The sequence below is a fragment of the Meriones unguiculatus genome, chromosome 1 (assembly GCF_030254825.1).
Source record: "Meriones unguiculatus strain TT.TT164.6M chromosome 1, Bangor_MerUng_6.1, whole genome shotgun sequence".
NCBI lineage: Eukaryota > Metazoa > Chordata > Mammalia > Rodentia > Muridae > Meriones > Meriones unguiculatus.
In genome coordinates this window covers 621,225-635,499 of record NC_083349.1, presented here as the reverse complement: position 1 = coordinate 635,499, position 14,275 = coordinate 621,225, and the positions used below count along the sequence as shown (strand labels likewise).

The window sequence follows — 14,275 nt, the reverse complement described above, 5'->3', positions numbered from 1 at the left end:
TCCCCAATTGGCCCTTTAGAGGAGAAGGCGGCCAACGACGGCGGGCACTCCGAACGGCCATTGGCCGGCAGGCGGGCCGGCGTCGGCGCGCGCGTTCGAACTGGTGCGTGGCGGCGTTGCCATGGGGACGTGGCCTGGCCGGCCCGGGAGGCTAGTTGACCGGACCCTCAGGTAGCCCGGCCTTAGGGCTTTCTCCCGGCGGCGTTAATTCTCTTGCCCGCCGAGGAAGCTGACTGAGGAGGAGGCCGTCAGGCCCTGAGGTGAGGAACGGTGGCTTCGGCGCGGGCTCTGCGCCTGCGCGGGAGAGAGTGCGCCTCTCCCCGGAGCGGCGCGTGTGTGCGGGGCGGCGAGAACTGGGCGTCTTCCGTTTCTCCGGTTCACGCACTGTCCCACGTTTCATCTTCCTTTCCAGGGTTTCTTCAGCAACTGTCTCGAACACCACCGTTCTTGGGACTTTTCTGAGTCCCCGGAGCCCTCTTGCCTTTGAAACAGAGCGCTTCTATTCGACTCTGGATTGTTGTCCGTACTTCCGGAAAGCTCGTTCTCCTTTTTCTCATAATCTTGAACTCTGAGATAAAACGAGATAACACAGATTTGTTCAGTTGAATTTAACTCACTACAAATAGATTCGATTATCTTTCATGCCTTGTTCCATTCAAACACGATTTGGGGCAGGTGGAAGAGAAAGGTCACCCTAATGTCATATGCCAAAGAGCCTAAACTTTTAACGTGTTACGCCAAGTCTCGCGGACCACAGAGACCACCAGGAGCCGATTCCGATGCAAACACAGTGGGGTCTTTGTTAAAAGCTCCAGCTCTGAGTCACCGACCCAGCCGTGTAGAGCCCAGAGCTCAGAAGAGGAGGGTTTTTATTTAGGGTTACATCAAGGTTCGGGAATTCCAGCTTAGCAGTTTAATGATTGATTGACATTTAGCAAATATTGGGTGTCCGGAGGGCCAAACCGTAATTGTTTTACTTACCCTATTGTAAAGAACACCTGGGTAAACTTAAGGTGTTCACTGATTAGCGGTTGCTAGGGGTTAAATATTACCAGAGGTAAGTGCTCGAAGCACATTTTGTGGGTTTTCCCCCGTTTTGAAAGTGGAGTTTATGCGCAGGTCATTTACCCTTAAGATGGAGTTTCTTTTTCAGAAATGGGGTTACACAGGCCTCACAAATATTGGCTAAATTAGCACGTTTTGTGGAAGGTAAAATCGTGAATTGGTTGTTGCTACAACTCTCCGAACATTGTAGTCTGGTCTACTAGTACCTCTTATCAGACCCCCAAACGTAATTTACTTAACACAGACCATTCTGTTGTAATATGCCAGAGGATTTCCTCATTATTTAGTGACCTATAACGCTTGTCACATTTTATCTGTAATCTCTTATTTGAGTTTGAGTTCTTTCACTTGCGTTATTTGTGTGTGTGACACATCACTCAAGTGAATTCAGGGCAGAGGATAGCTTTGAGGAGTTGGTCCTCATTTTCCATTTGTGGAGGCGGCTTGTTCTTGCTGCCGCACTGCACACTCCAGGCTATTCCTGTCATTTCCCTCTCCCCAGCAACCCCTATCCCCCATTTCTCCATAGGAATGCTGGGGTTACAGATGTACACTACCACATATGACCTTTATGCGAGTTCTGGGCATTGAACAAGGGTCATTCGGCTTATGGATTATGTTCATTTACCTACCAACCCATCTCCTTGGCCCTTGCTTGAGTTTTCTTTTTTAAATTTTATGTGTATGAGTGTTTGCCCGTGTATGATGTATGTGCACTTTTGTGTGTGTGGTATGAAGGGAGGCCAAAAGAGGGTATTGGATCCCCTAGAATTGTAGTTACCGACAGTTGTGAGGCACCATGTGGGTGCTGGGAATAGAACTCTGGTCCTTTGAAAAAAACAGCTAGTGCTCTTTTAAGTGCTAAGCAATCTCTCCAGCCCCAATTTTTTTTTTTTGGGGGGGGATAGCATTTTACATTGTAGTCCAGGCTGTCCTGGAGCATGCAATAAGCCTTCTGTCCCAGCGTTTCAAGTGCTGGGATTATAAATATAAGCCAGCACACGCAGCTTGGAAATGTTTTAAAATATTTATTATTAATTATTGTTGTTTGTGTCTGTGTGATCAGAGGACAGCTCTTGGGTAGTAGGTTCTCTTCTAAAGTGTGGTTCCTGGCGATTTACTCATGTCATCAGGCTTAGCAGAAAGTGCCCTTATCTGTTGAGCCCTCTTGCCAGCCTTTAAAACATTTTTTCATTCTATTTATATTGTACAGAGAGATTTTTGTGGCCATTCTCTTCAGCCTCTGTCCATTCATCAAGTATCCATAATCCTATTGTATTTACAAGACTATTTCGTTGTTGACTTGTAGCCTGTATATTCACAGTATTATTGCTGATTATTCTTTCTTATATGAAATTCATATTTAGAGTTAACTTTAATGAAAAGTTTAAAAATGTTGCCAGGCAGTGGTGGCTCACACCTTTAATCCCAGCACTTGGGAAGCAGAGCCAGGAGGATCTTGGAGTTCAAGGCTAACCTGGTCTACAGAGTGAATTCTAGGACTGCCAGGACTGCACAGAGAAATCTTGTCTTGAAAATCAACAACAATAAAATGTCAAGTATAGCAGCTGTTGTGGTTTGGGTATTGTGATGTTTAGTGTTAATTGTCAACTTGACAAAACCCAGAATCACCTGGAAGAAGGTGATGTCTATGGATTGTATTAATCGAGGTGGAAAGACCTCACTGTAGGTGACAGCATTCCCTAGGCAGGGAGTCCTGGCTAGTGTAAGTGGAGAAAGTAAGCTGACAACTAGCATACATACATTAATTCATTATTCTCTTTTAAGTTTTGTTTGGTTTGTTTTTGAGACAGGATTAGACTTGACTATCCTAGAACTCAGTGTAGACCAGGCTGGGCTCTAACTCACAGAGATCCACCTGCCTCTGCCTCACAAGTGCTGAGATTGAAGGTGTGAACCATCAGGGCTGGAGAGATGGCTCAGCAGTTAAGAGCATTGGCTGCTCTTCCAGAGGTCGTTCAATTCCCAGCAATCACATGGTGGCTCACAACCATCTATAATGATGCCCTCTTCTGTCATGCAGGTGTACATGCAGGTAGAACATTCATATAATAAATAAATAAGTGACTAAATCTTAAAAGAAAAGAAAAAAAAAGGTGTGAGCCATCAATGCCTGGCATGGACTTACTTTTTATATGTGTATATGTATCAGTGAGTATATGCATACTTGTGAAGGGTTCATGGAAGCCAGAAGAGGCATCAAATCTCTTGGGAGCTAGAGATACACATGACTGTGAACCACCTACAGTGGGTTCTGGTAAGCAGTCAGCCCTGTTCTGATTTTCTTACCTTCCCGTGTAGAAGAAATGGCAGTTTCTCCAGGTTGCTGTTTTCCTATGTGCATTGTGAAGGTCTGAACTTTTCTCATACCTGTTCCTCATCGTGATCTGTTGATCCAGTTTCTCCCTGTAGACTTAGCAAACTTGTTCCAACTTTCTGTACCCCTAGGAGGTCCTTAACAAGTTTTGTTAAATGAGGCTGGGAGTGTGGCAGTGCACACCTTTAGTCCCAGCACTCCTGAAACAGAGGCAGATGGGTCTCTTGTGCATTCAAGGCCAATTTGGTCTATATAGTGAGTTCCAGGCCATCAGGGCTACATAAGACCCTGGTCCAAAACACACACACACACACACACACACACACACACACACACACACTGTAGTACCAACTGTTAGAATAATAATGAATATGCCACACAACAGGTCTGATATAAAGAGATTTATTGTACAAAAGGGGGGGGGAGAGAAAGAGGAGCTAGGGAGAAAGAGGAGTAAACCCATGACAAAGAGAGAAAGACAGAGACCAAGAGAGAGTGTAAGAGAGTAAGAGACCATGGGGTGGTGGCAGGTCCTTTTGACTGGCATCAAATGATGATATCAGAGGTTTCTAGGCCCCTGAAAGGCAGGCTAGTGGGACTGCCTGTATGTTAGCATCAGCTGCTCGAAAGCTGAAACAGGAGAATTATCCTAATCCAAGAGTTTGAAGTCAGCCTGTATAACAGCATGGCCAAGACCTAGTCCTGTAGTACTAGGGATGGAGCTGAGGGCTGTGAGCATGCTTGGCAAGTGCTTTACTACTGAGCTACCTTCCAAACAAACAGTTGTGTAATGATAGTAATGCTGATTGCAGCAGCAGGAGTCATAGTTGTAGACTCAGTGTTAAAGGAGAGGAAGGACCTAATATCTTTCTTAATCCATGGTACCATCACCCACCTCTTCAACCCCAAAGAACAGTTCAGCAGAGGAACAGACTATGAGACAGAGTTTGTCTGTGTACCCTGGTTGTCCTGGAGCTCACTCTGTAGAACAGGCTGTACTTGAATTTAGAGATCTGCCCACCTCTGCTTCTCTATTGCTGGCATTAAAAGGGTGTACTAGATCAAAAATTATTTTTCTGGGGGCATAGTTTGTTCTTCTGGTATCTATTGGAAGGTGTCTACCACACCTTTTTCATATTAGTTCCCAAGTAAACACCAAAACACTTTTTTATTAAGCTGTAGGCACTATGCTGGACAGGTTCTGAGCTGTTCTATTCCTACTACCTTTAAAACCTACAGAAATGCCCATCACTTGCCAATCTGATGACTCCCAGGCAGACTCTGCTCCATCAGTATGTTCTTATGGAAAACTTCTCTTGGTCACGTGCTCCTGGTCCATGCCATCTAATGACAAACTCCTTCACCTTCTTTCTTCCTCCTGCTCTCTTTTGAGACAGCCCACACACTCGATTCTAAGTCCTGCCTTCCTGTCCTCTTTGCCCAGTTATAAGCACCAGCTGAGAGAATCAGACCTGACACTCCCAAAGGTCACCAGGTACTAGATCTAAACAAGATCACCCAAAAGTCACCAGGAACCAGCTTAGCAGTTACATATTTGGGTGATATTCAGCAAAGGCAAGCTTGTTACAAAGTGACGGCTAACTATAACTAACATTGAGCGAGTTATCCATAGACCTCAGGAATGTTAGGTATTTTCTGTGCCATGTATGTTCTACAAGGTTGGTTGGCTGCCCAGCACAGATGCCCCACCCTGAGATAAGATACCTTCTCATTCTTGTGGTAATCCTCAAGCTGTTCCTTGGATAGGGGATTTTATTGTCTTGTTTCTGGAATTGGTAACCCATGGCCTAGTTCCTGGGACTGATTTTTTTTATTGGGGGCTCAGGCCTGTTCCTTTCAGTTGAAGATAGAGCTCAATTGGTAGAGTGCTCATTCAGCATTCATGAAATGTTCTGTCCCTAGCACCACATAAAAGGAGTCATGGTCCTAAATGCTTAGCACTTGAGAAGTGGAAATAGGCAGATCCAAAGTTCAGGGTCATCCTGGGCTCTCAGAATTTAAGGCCAGTTGGGCCAAATGAGACCCTGTTTTAAAAAAAAAAAAAGTGATTGTCTATTTTTTAAATTTTAATTAATTAATTTATTGACTTTACATCCCAATCATAGCCTTCTCCCTCCTCTCCTCCTGGCCCCACCCTCCCTACCTCTTTCCCCTTCCCTCTCCACTATTCCTCAGAGTCCACCTACCCACCCCAGCTCATTAAGTCACCTCAGGATTAATGGAGTCCTCTTCCCCTGTGACCTGGCGAGGCCTTACCAGGGGGAGTGATCAGAAAGAAGGCAACAGAGTACATGCCAGAGACAGGCCCCCTCCTCTTACCAGGGGACCCACATGAAGCCTGAGCTGCCCATCTGCTACATCTTTGTAGGGGGCCTAGGTCCACTCTCTATATGGTCTTTAGTTGGTGCTTCAGTCTCCACAGCCCCTCTGGGCCTTGGTTAGTTGGCTGTGGTGGTTGTCTTGTGAAGCTACTAGCACCTCCAGGTCCTTTTGTCCTTCTCCTTCCCTGCTCACTCCCCCCCCCCCCCCCCCCCCCCCCGCTTTTCCACAAGACTCTCTACGCTTCGCCCAATGTTTGGCTGTGAAACTCAGCATCTGTTTACATCCACTGGTAGGTGGAGCCTCTCAGAAGACAGTTATGCTAGGCTTCTGCCTTGTTCCCTCTCTTCAGCCACTTCACCTGTCTATTTTAAACCCTCCTGAGTGAGATTTAAGCAATCCTCCTTGGGTCCTCCTTGTTATCTTCTTTAAGTCTTACTAGTATTTAAAAATATTGCATAATACTAGTATTTAACTAGTATCTGGAATAGTGCATTGTATCCAGGCCACAATTACTTGCTCAAATTTTTACCAGCAAAGAGGAGCAAAGCTGTATTGTATCTGTTGTAATCTTTTTTTTTTTTTTTTTAGGTAGCTATCTGTTATGTTGACAGATAAATGGTTCTGCCCAGGAACACTCCTTTAATCCCAGCACTCTGGAGGCAGAGGTAGGTGGATCTCTGAATTCTTTTTTTTTTTTTTTTAATTCTTGAGGGCAGCCTCGAAGTCCAAGGCAGTCAAGGCTACCCAGAGAAACCCTGTCTTGAAAACAAACAAACAAACAAAACCCCAACCAAACAACCAAAAACTGCTGGCATAAATTAGTGTGGCCAGTATATAGATATCCATTCTTTCTTTTAGCAGACTAAAAGAAAGACTATAGTTGTTTTGAATAAATAAAATTATTCCTCATTCTATCCATTTGCAAAAAAATGTAAGATTAATTGGATAGCACCATTACATGTTAATTAGTTAGTTTACAATGAATGAGGTTATTTTTATTTATTTATATATTTAATTAATTTTAAGTTTGGTTTTTAGAGGCAAGGTTTCTCTGTATAACAGCCCTGGCTGTCATGGAACTCACTCTGTACACCAGGCCAGTGTCAAAGTCACAAAGATCTGCTGCTGGGCAGAGTGCTGGGACTAACGGTGTGCACCACCATGCCCTGGTGAAGTTATTTCTAAATTGTGGCTTTCTCAACATTATTCCTTTATAGGTGATGCCTGATTCCATAGGGGCAAATGTTTCTAAAGGGTTTAGCCCTGACTGAAATCATGTATCAGCTTGGAAATTTATTTATTTATTTATCTTGGTTTTTCAAGACAGGGTTTCTCTGTGTAGCCCTGGCTGTCCTGGAGTTCACTCTGTAGACCAGACTGGCCTCAAACTCAGAGATTCACCTGTCTCTGCCTCCTCTGCGCTAGGACTAAATGCATGTACCACCACTGCTGAGCCAGCTTGGAAATTTAGACTGCTTTGTAGCCATTATTTTTTTAGGTAACATATGAGATATGATTTTTTTTTTACATGGTTTTATGTCTGCAAACTGGCAAAAAATCTTTAAGTGACAACTTTCTGAGATTGAAGTAGAGCAAAATTTTAACTCAGCATTGGTTACTACCTATCCTTGGGAGCTCATCCAGAATTAAATCTTTATTTAGAGAGTAGTATACCTGTGTTGAGTTAAGATGACTGGTTCATCAATTGTGTTGTTTTTTTAGGTGCTTACCACCAAACTTAAAAACTTAGTAAACCTATTAAGAGGGTACTTAAATTGTATTTATAGTTAACCATAAGTGACCTGGTTTTTGTTTTGTTTTAGTTACAAACAGAAATAATTGCAAAGTTGGGTTTTTTGTTGTTGTTTTGTTTTGTTTTTTAAGTAATATGGCTGTAACTCACAAGTTAGTGTCAAACCCACACCTGGCCCCGGGAATTGCACTGAGTGTCATCTGTTCCTCTTCTGCAGCTGTTGCTTTAAGCAGCTGTCTCCATCCTTTTTCTGTTGTAGGCTCAGCCATCTATAGATAGGATCATCCCTGGAGTTTGAAGTAACTGGTGCTCTTATAGAGGGAAGCGCATACTCTAGTCTTTACTCTTTATTTTGCCTCTTGGAATATGGAATTTCTTGTGTGTTGTTCGGAATCTAGTACTTAACCTGAGGTACAGAAACATTTTTATGAAAAGTGATTGAGAATGTTAGGTTTATATTGTGTCTGTTTGTTGATTTTAACTTTTGTGTATTTGTGTGTGGGATGCACCAGTGAGTACAAACACCCACTCATATGTGGAGGTCAGAGGACAATTTGAGGGAGTTGTTTTAGGAAGGGAGCGGTTCTGGGGACTCCAGCTCTGTTGTCAGGCTTGGGGGTTAGCACCTTTAGCCCAGGATAACCATTGTCACTGTGGCTACCTAGAACATGCACACTTTGCCTTTCTAATTTATCTAAATATTTTGAGATTTTCATTCTCTATTTGTAACTGTAGAGATGTATTTCGTATGTGTGTTCTCTTTTGTTTGAGTTGATTGGGTTTTTAGGTTTTTTTGTTTTGGTTTGGTTTGGTATTTTTAAGACAGGGTTTCTCTGTATAGCCCTAGCTGTCCTAGAACTTACTCTGCAGGCTGACCTCAAACTCACAGAGATCCACCTGCCTCTGCCTCCTGAGTGCTGGGATTAAAGGTGTGAGCCACCACTGCTCGGTGACTGTGGTTGGTTTTTGTTTTCCTATTTTGTTTTATATTTTGAGACAGGCATTCGCAAAGCACAAGCTGGTCTAGAAAGCTGGTTTCCACCTTGCTTTATAGTGGAGGATAACCTTGAACTCCCCATGGTTAGTTAATTTTATTTTCAGTAATTATGGAATTGAATCTTTTAGGAGAGCTCTTTCTTTAAAATTTAATGGTAGGTGTGTGTGTGTGTGTGTGTGTGTGTGTGTGTGTGTTTATGTGCAATAAAAATGTTCTAAAGTTGAATTGTGATAGATGGTTATATACATCTGAATATAGTAAGAATTATTAAATTTTATACCTTAAATATGTGTTTTATAGAGTGAGAAGTCCATGTCAATAAAGTTAAGATTTAATGCTATCCTAGAGTCCTTTGTTGATTGTTTTTCCTTATTGGATAACTGAAGTATTTGGGATGGTGCATGAAATAATTAAAGAAAAATGTGAATGCTTTAGAACTGGGCCATCATTACTCATTTTTCTGACTGACAAAGAGCATTACATAGACCTTAGATTTAGTTTTTCATTTCTTTATAGTGGTTAAAGAGTTCTATAAGAAACAACAAATAATCTTGAAACATACAAGAAGGCAATATTAGAGTCTGATAGTTACACTTTTGAAATTTTGATACTTACTGTTAGGGTTCATGATACTGATTTGTCCCTGTGTGAAGCCAGATAAAACTCTTAGCAAATATCCGTTCTGTCTGGTTTTGAACAGATGACTTTTTCTAAGTCATTAAGTACATGTGTATTTGTTTCACAAGCTTGGGGGTTTTTTGTTTGTTTGTTTGTTGTTTTGCTTTTGTTTTTTTAAGATTGCCATAGTTTTATTGTGTAAATGCTCAGAAGTTTCTTTTTTACTAGCATTTATTCAAGTTCAATATAAAAACAGATATGAAAAACAATATGATTATTTCAACTTGTTTTCAAAGTTAGTAAAGTTTCAACAAAATAGAAAAATCTCTGCTTAGTATTCATGTTGTATAATTGTAAAATAATGATTGGCTAGACCTGGGGGCACGTATTTATACTTGGGAGCATAAGAAACATTAAGTATTTCTCTTCCTGTTAAACACTGTAGAATGTTGTTGGCTAATAAATTAAAATCTTTTGATCTCCCTTGCCTTTTAAAACTTTACACAAATGTTTCAGATCCTCCCTCACAACCTAGTTAAGTTTTAGTTTACACAAAGGCCTTATTACAGTCTTGGAATTTAAATGATTCAAGTGACCTTCCCATCCCCCTTTTCTTTATTTCCTTTGTGCCAATTCGCTCTCTCCCTTTCTCTCTCTCTAGTTTGTTTTTACTTTGTGTGCACTGGTGTTTAGCCTCTTGTGTGTCTGTGTGAGGCTGTAGGCTCTTGGAATGACAGACAGCTGTGAGGTAGGTTTTCTAGTTTGAGGCCTTCTGGGCTATAGAGTAAGTTCTTGGGTTTTTTTTGATTGGTTTGGTTTGTTGTTTTTTAATGTATGGATGTTTTACATGCATATGTGCCATGTGTGTGCTTGGTGCCCACGGAAGTAAGAAGAGAGCATTGGATGCCCTACAACTGGAGTCACAGATGGTTGTGAACCACCATGTGGGTGCTGGAATTGAACCCCATCCTCTATAAGAACAAGTCAGACATGGTGGTGCACACCTTAATGACAGCACCTGGGAGCCAGAGGCAGGTGGATCTCTGGGTTCAAGGCCAGCCTGGTCTGGACAACCAGCGATACATAACAGAAAGTTCCTGTCTCAAAAAAAAAAAAGTACTTGTAACAGTAAATCTATTTCTCCAGCCTCAATAGCAAGTTTCAAGTCAGTTGAACTATGTATCTTGTCTTAGAAAATCAAAATATTTTTTAAAATTAAAAATTTATATTTCAACTACCTGATTTTATTTTATGAAAACTGCTAAAAAAAAAAATAGAAACCCATTTCTAATGACAGAAAACAGGTCAGTGACTGCCTGGGGCTAGGATAGAGGACAGAATTGACTGTGGAGGTCAATTGGGGGCTGTTGGGGGCTAGGAGTGGAGATAAGACTTAGCCCTTAAGACTTGCTTGCTACTCTTGAGTCATCGTACAAAGGCTGTGGCTGTAGTTCCTAGAAACCCAACACCTTCCTCTGGCCTCCCAAAGGTACCAGACACATATGTAATGTATACATAAAATAAAAATAAAAATAGGAACTTTAAGGAATCATTGAGCTGGGTATAACGGCACATTCCTTTAATCCCAGCAGGCAGAAGCAGGTTGATCTCTGAGTTCAAGGTTAATCTAGTGAGTTCCAGAATAGCCAGAGCTACACAGTGAAACCCTGTCTCAAAAAAACAAAATAAAACAAAAAACAGCTAAGTAAGTAAAAATTTTAAAAAGGAATGATTAGTAGGACTATCTTGTTTGCACTTTTTTATGTGTACATGTGTATGAGTGTCATAACTTGGGTGTAGAGGTCATAGGACAACTTTCTGGAGTCGGTTCTCACTGTCCTAATTGTTGAAGCAGTGTCTGTCTTGTTTCTGTTATGCTGCAAGAGCCCTCTGGCTTGCAGATGACTTTCCTGTCTTCACCTAAGGCCTCACTTGGCTCTTTATGTTGGTTCTGCAGACAAAATTCAGATCAGGCACCACGCCTAAGTGACAAGCACCATGTTGACCTTTACAATTAAGAAAACAATTGTTAAATATTTATTTCATGTTGAGTGTGTGTGTGGACATGTACACATCAGTACTGCATGTGGAAGTGAGAGGACAGTTGTGGGAGTGGTTCTTTCTTTTCATCAATAGCAAAAGTGCATGGAGCTGCTGAGCTAGCTCTGTAGTTCCCAGAAAGGCTGTCTAAGGAGAATTCCCTAAAGAAAGATAGGATCAGAAAATGACCAGTTTGCAACTCCTAAAGAAATAAGTGAGGAGGTATTGATCACCAATGAATGAAACCTCTGTGTTAATTTAAAGAGAGAATCTCTCAGCAAGGGGAGCAGGCTGCAGTCCTCACAGACATTTGCGGATGTTCTGCGGCAATGTGCATGAACATGTGCTGAAAAACACCACAGAACATTTTTCCAGAAATGTAGATGCTGCTCCTAATGTAGTGTTGCCAGATTTAGACCAAACAAAAGTCAGTTTGAATTTCAAATAAGCAGTGAGTAATTTCTTTAGTATTGAGCTACATACTTTTCTTTTCCTTTTTGTTTTTTTCAAGATAGGATTTCTCCGTGTAACCCTGGCCTGGAACTCTCTCTGTAGACCAGGCTGGCCTTAAAGAATTCTGCTTGCCTCTACCTCCCGTGTGCTGGGATTAAAGGTATGCCCCATCTCCACCCAGCTACTTTTTCTTTTTATAAGAAGTCTGAGCCTGCCACAGTGGCACACTACTGTAATCCTAGTACTCAGGGAGACAGAGGCAGGCAGATTGCTGTGAGTTCAAGGCCAGCCTGGTCTACAAAGTGAGTCCAGTACAACCAAGACTACACAGAGAAACCCTGTCTCAAAAAACATAAAAACAAATAAAACAAAACAAAAAGATAAAAAAAAAGATAGGCTAGTCCTTTTGGAGGGAATGAGAGAGAGGGCTACAGCTGGGATACAAAGTGAATAAACTGTAATTAATATAAAAAATAAAAATTTAATTTAAAAAAGTCTAAGGAACAGAAAGAAAAAGGGGGTAAAGTTTTTGTTGGAGGAGGGGATATGGAAGTGCCTTACAAGGAAGAACAAAAAGACTTAAGCATAATAATCAAGTGTGTGGAACTCATTTGGATTCTGGTTTGAACAAAATATAATTTTGTAAAAAGATATTTTAGAGTCAGCAAGATAGTTTATTAGGTAGAAACTTTTGCCACAAAAGTCTGGCTACTTGATTTTGATCCTGGAGCCCAAGGTGGAGAACTGACTCCCACATTTTGTCCTCTGAATGTCCTCCCACATTCTGACCTCCACATGCATAGCATTGCATGTGCCCCCACACTCACATGCGCGCACACACACACACACACTCACACACTCACATAATAAATACAAATTTTAAAAGATATTTTAAAGTACATACTCAAAAAATATTTGAGCTGGGCATGGTGTCTTAAACCTTTAACCTCAACTATCTGGAGGCAGAGGCAGGGGATCGCTTTAAGGCCAAGGTCCATATAGTGAAGGGCACCAGGGACTACATAGAGAAACCCTGACTCAAACAAAAAGTTGATAAAAATTTTTGTGGTAATTGGGGAAATAAGGCTATGTTGTACCCAGATCTCGAGATCCCCAAAAGACCTCCAGAAGTCGAGTCCGTTGCAGAACACATGAGGATCTTTTTATTACAAGCTCGAGCCCGGGTCGTAGCAGCCTCCCTGGTGAAGAGGAGGAGTGAGGCCCCATGGTCTAGGGGAACAAGGTTTTTAAAGGGCAAAACCACAAGCAGCGTGTTACGTGCTTTGGCGTTACATGATTGGATAGGAGAAATTGACTTTTGAAATGATTGGTTTACTTTAGGCACCAAGATCATAAAGGGTTCTGGCCTGGCCATCTGGGCAGTTTCCTAGCAATTATATCTCTAGGGAGCAGGAAAAGAATGCTGTAAGGCTAGTTCCTCCCTGCAGGTGGCTGGACATGTCTCCACCTGGCTGGCCTTTGTTCAGGCTTGTGCTCCAGACCCCAAACCAACCCCCCTAAAACCAATTTTCAATTCTTTGGTCTCTCAGCTATAGACTGAGTATAAGAAAACAATCATTTTAAATTTCACTAACTATAATAACTCATATATAATGATGGTATATAAACATTTTCACTTAAAATAGATTTACAGATGAAATGGCATATCTGCAATTTACTTTGAAATATTTGAGAAAAGCCAGGTGTGGTGGCACACACCGGTATTCCCAGCACTCAGGGAGGCAGAGGCAGGCCTCTGTAGTAGCCCTGGCTGTCCTGGGCTCTTTGTAGAGTACGCTGATCTCAAATTCACAGAGATACACTGGCCTTAAACTCAATAAAGAGATCTGCTTGCCTCTGCCTTCTTGCCTCTTGCCTCTGCTTGCTGGGATTAAAAATGCTGTAGATATTCACTGTGCTGGTTATACCAAGCACCTCGTAGGTGCTGTACAGAATCTATCACAAATATATTTGAATATGTTATATGATATATTAGATACCTGATTTCATGTGTGAAGTTTTAAGTGTAAAAAGTTAAGAGGCATCTGGAAAGCTGAGTGTTAGAATGCTTGCCTAACATTAGTAAGGCCATATAAGGCTCTGGTTTGCTCTCTAACATTGCAGAAAACCCTAAAACCCAAGACCCATAGTTGTGAAATAATTTGACATATCACATCTTCTTCTTGGGTTCTTAGCTGAGCTGGGCCAGATGCTTGTTTTTTTCCTGCTAATTTAGTAATCTATATGAGTTAGTACTCTTTGATTTACTTGGCAGTTATTTAAAATGAAGGTCTATCATATTTGACATCTTAAAATAAAAATACTCTGTGCTTTTATGTTTTTATATTTTTATTACATTTTAATTTATTTTGTGTGTAGATATGTATGCTGCACATTGTATATGTGTAAGTCAAAGGACTGAGATTGATTCTCTTCTCTCACCACTGAACCATGTTGCTATCTCTCCACCATAGTTTTTGAGACAGACTGGAGCTCACCGTGGCTGGCTGGCCAGCAAGCATTGAGGATCCTCCTGTCTTTGTTCCCCAGGGATTACAGACATGTTCTGTCACACCTAGTTTGTTTGTTTCATTTTTGTTTTTGTTTTTCAAGACAGTGTTTCTCGGTGTAGCCTTGCCTGTCCTGGAATTACTTTGTAGACTAGGCT

At 41.6% G+C, this 14,275-nt stretch overlaps 1 protein-coding gene across 2 annotated transcripts in view; it reads left to right on the top strand.

Annotated features, from left to right (window-relative positions):
- The first annotated feature begins 1 nt into the window (after window position 1).
- The window catches only part of Kif24 (kinesin family member 24), a 68,242-nt gene continuing 53,968 nt past the window's right edge, over window positions 2-14,275 (top strand). The window contains exons 1-2 of one of the 2 annotated variants that reach the window (XM_060378100.1): window positions 2-260; window positions 6,335-6,411. The gene's annotated coding sequence lies outside the window, so the exon portion shown is untranslated. The remainder of the gene's footprint in view (window positions 261-6,334; window positions 6,412-14,275) is intronic. The other variant, XM_021634443.2, reaches the window with a different exon arrangement.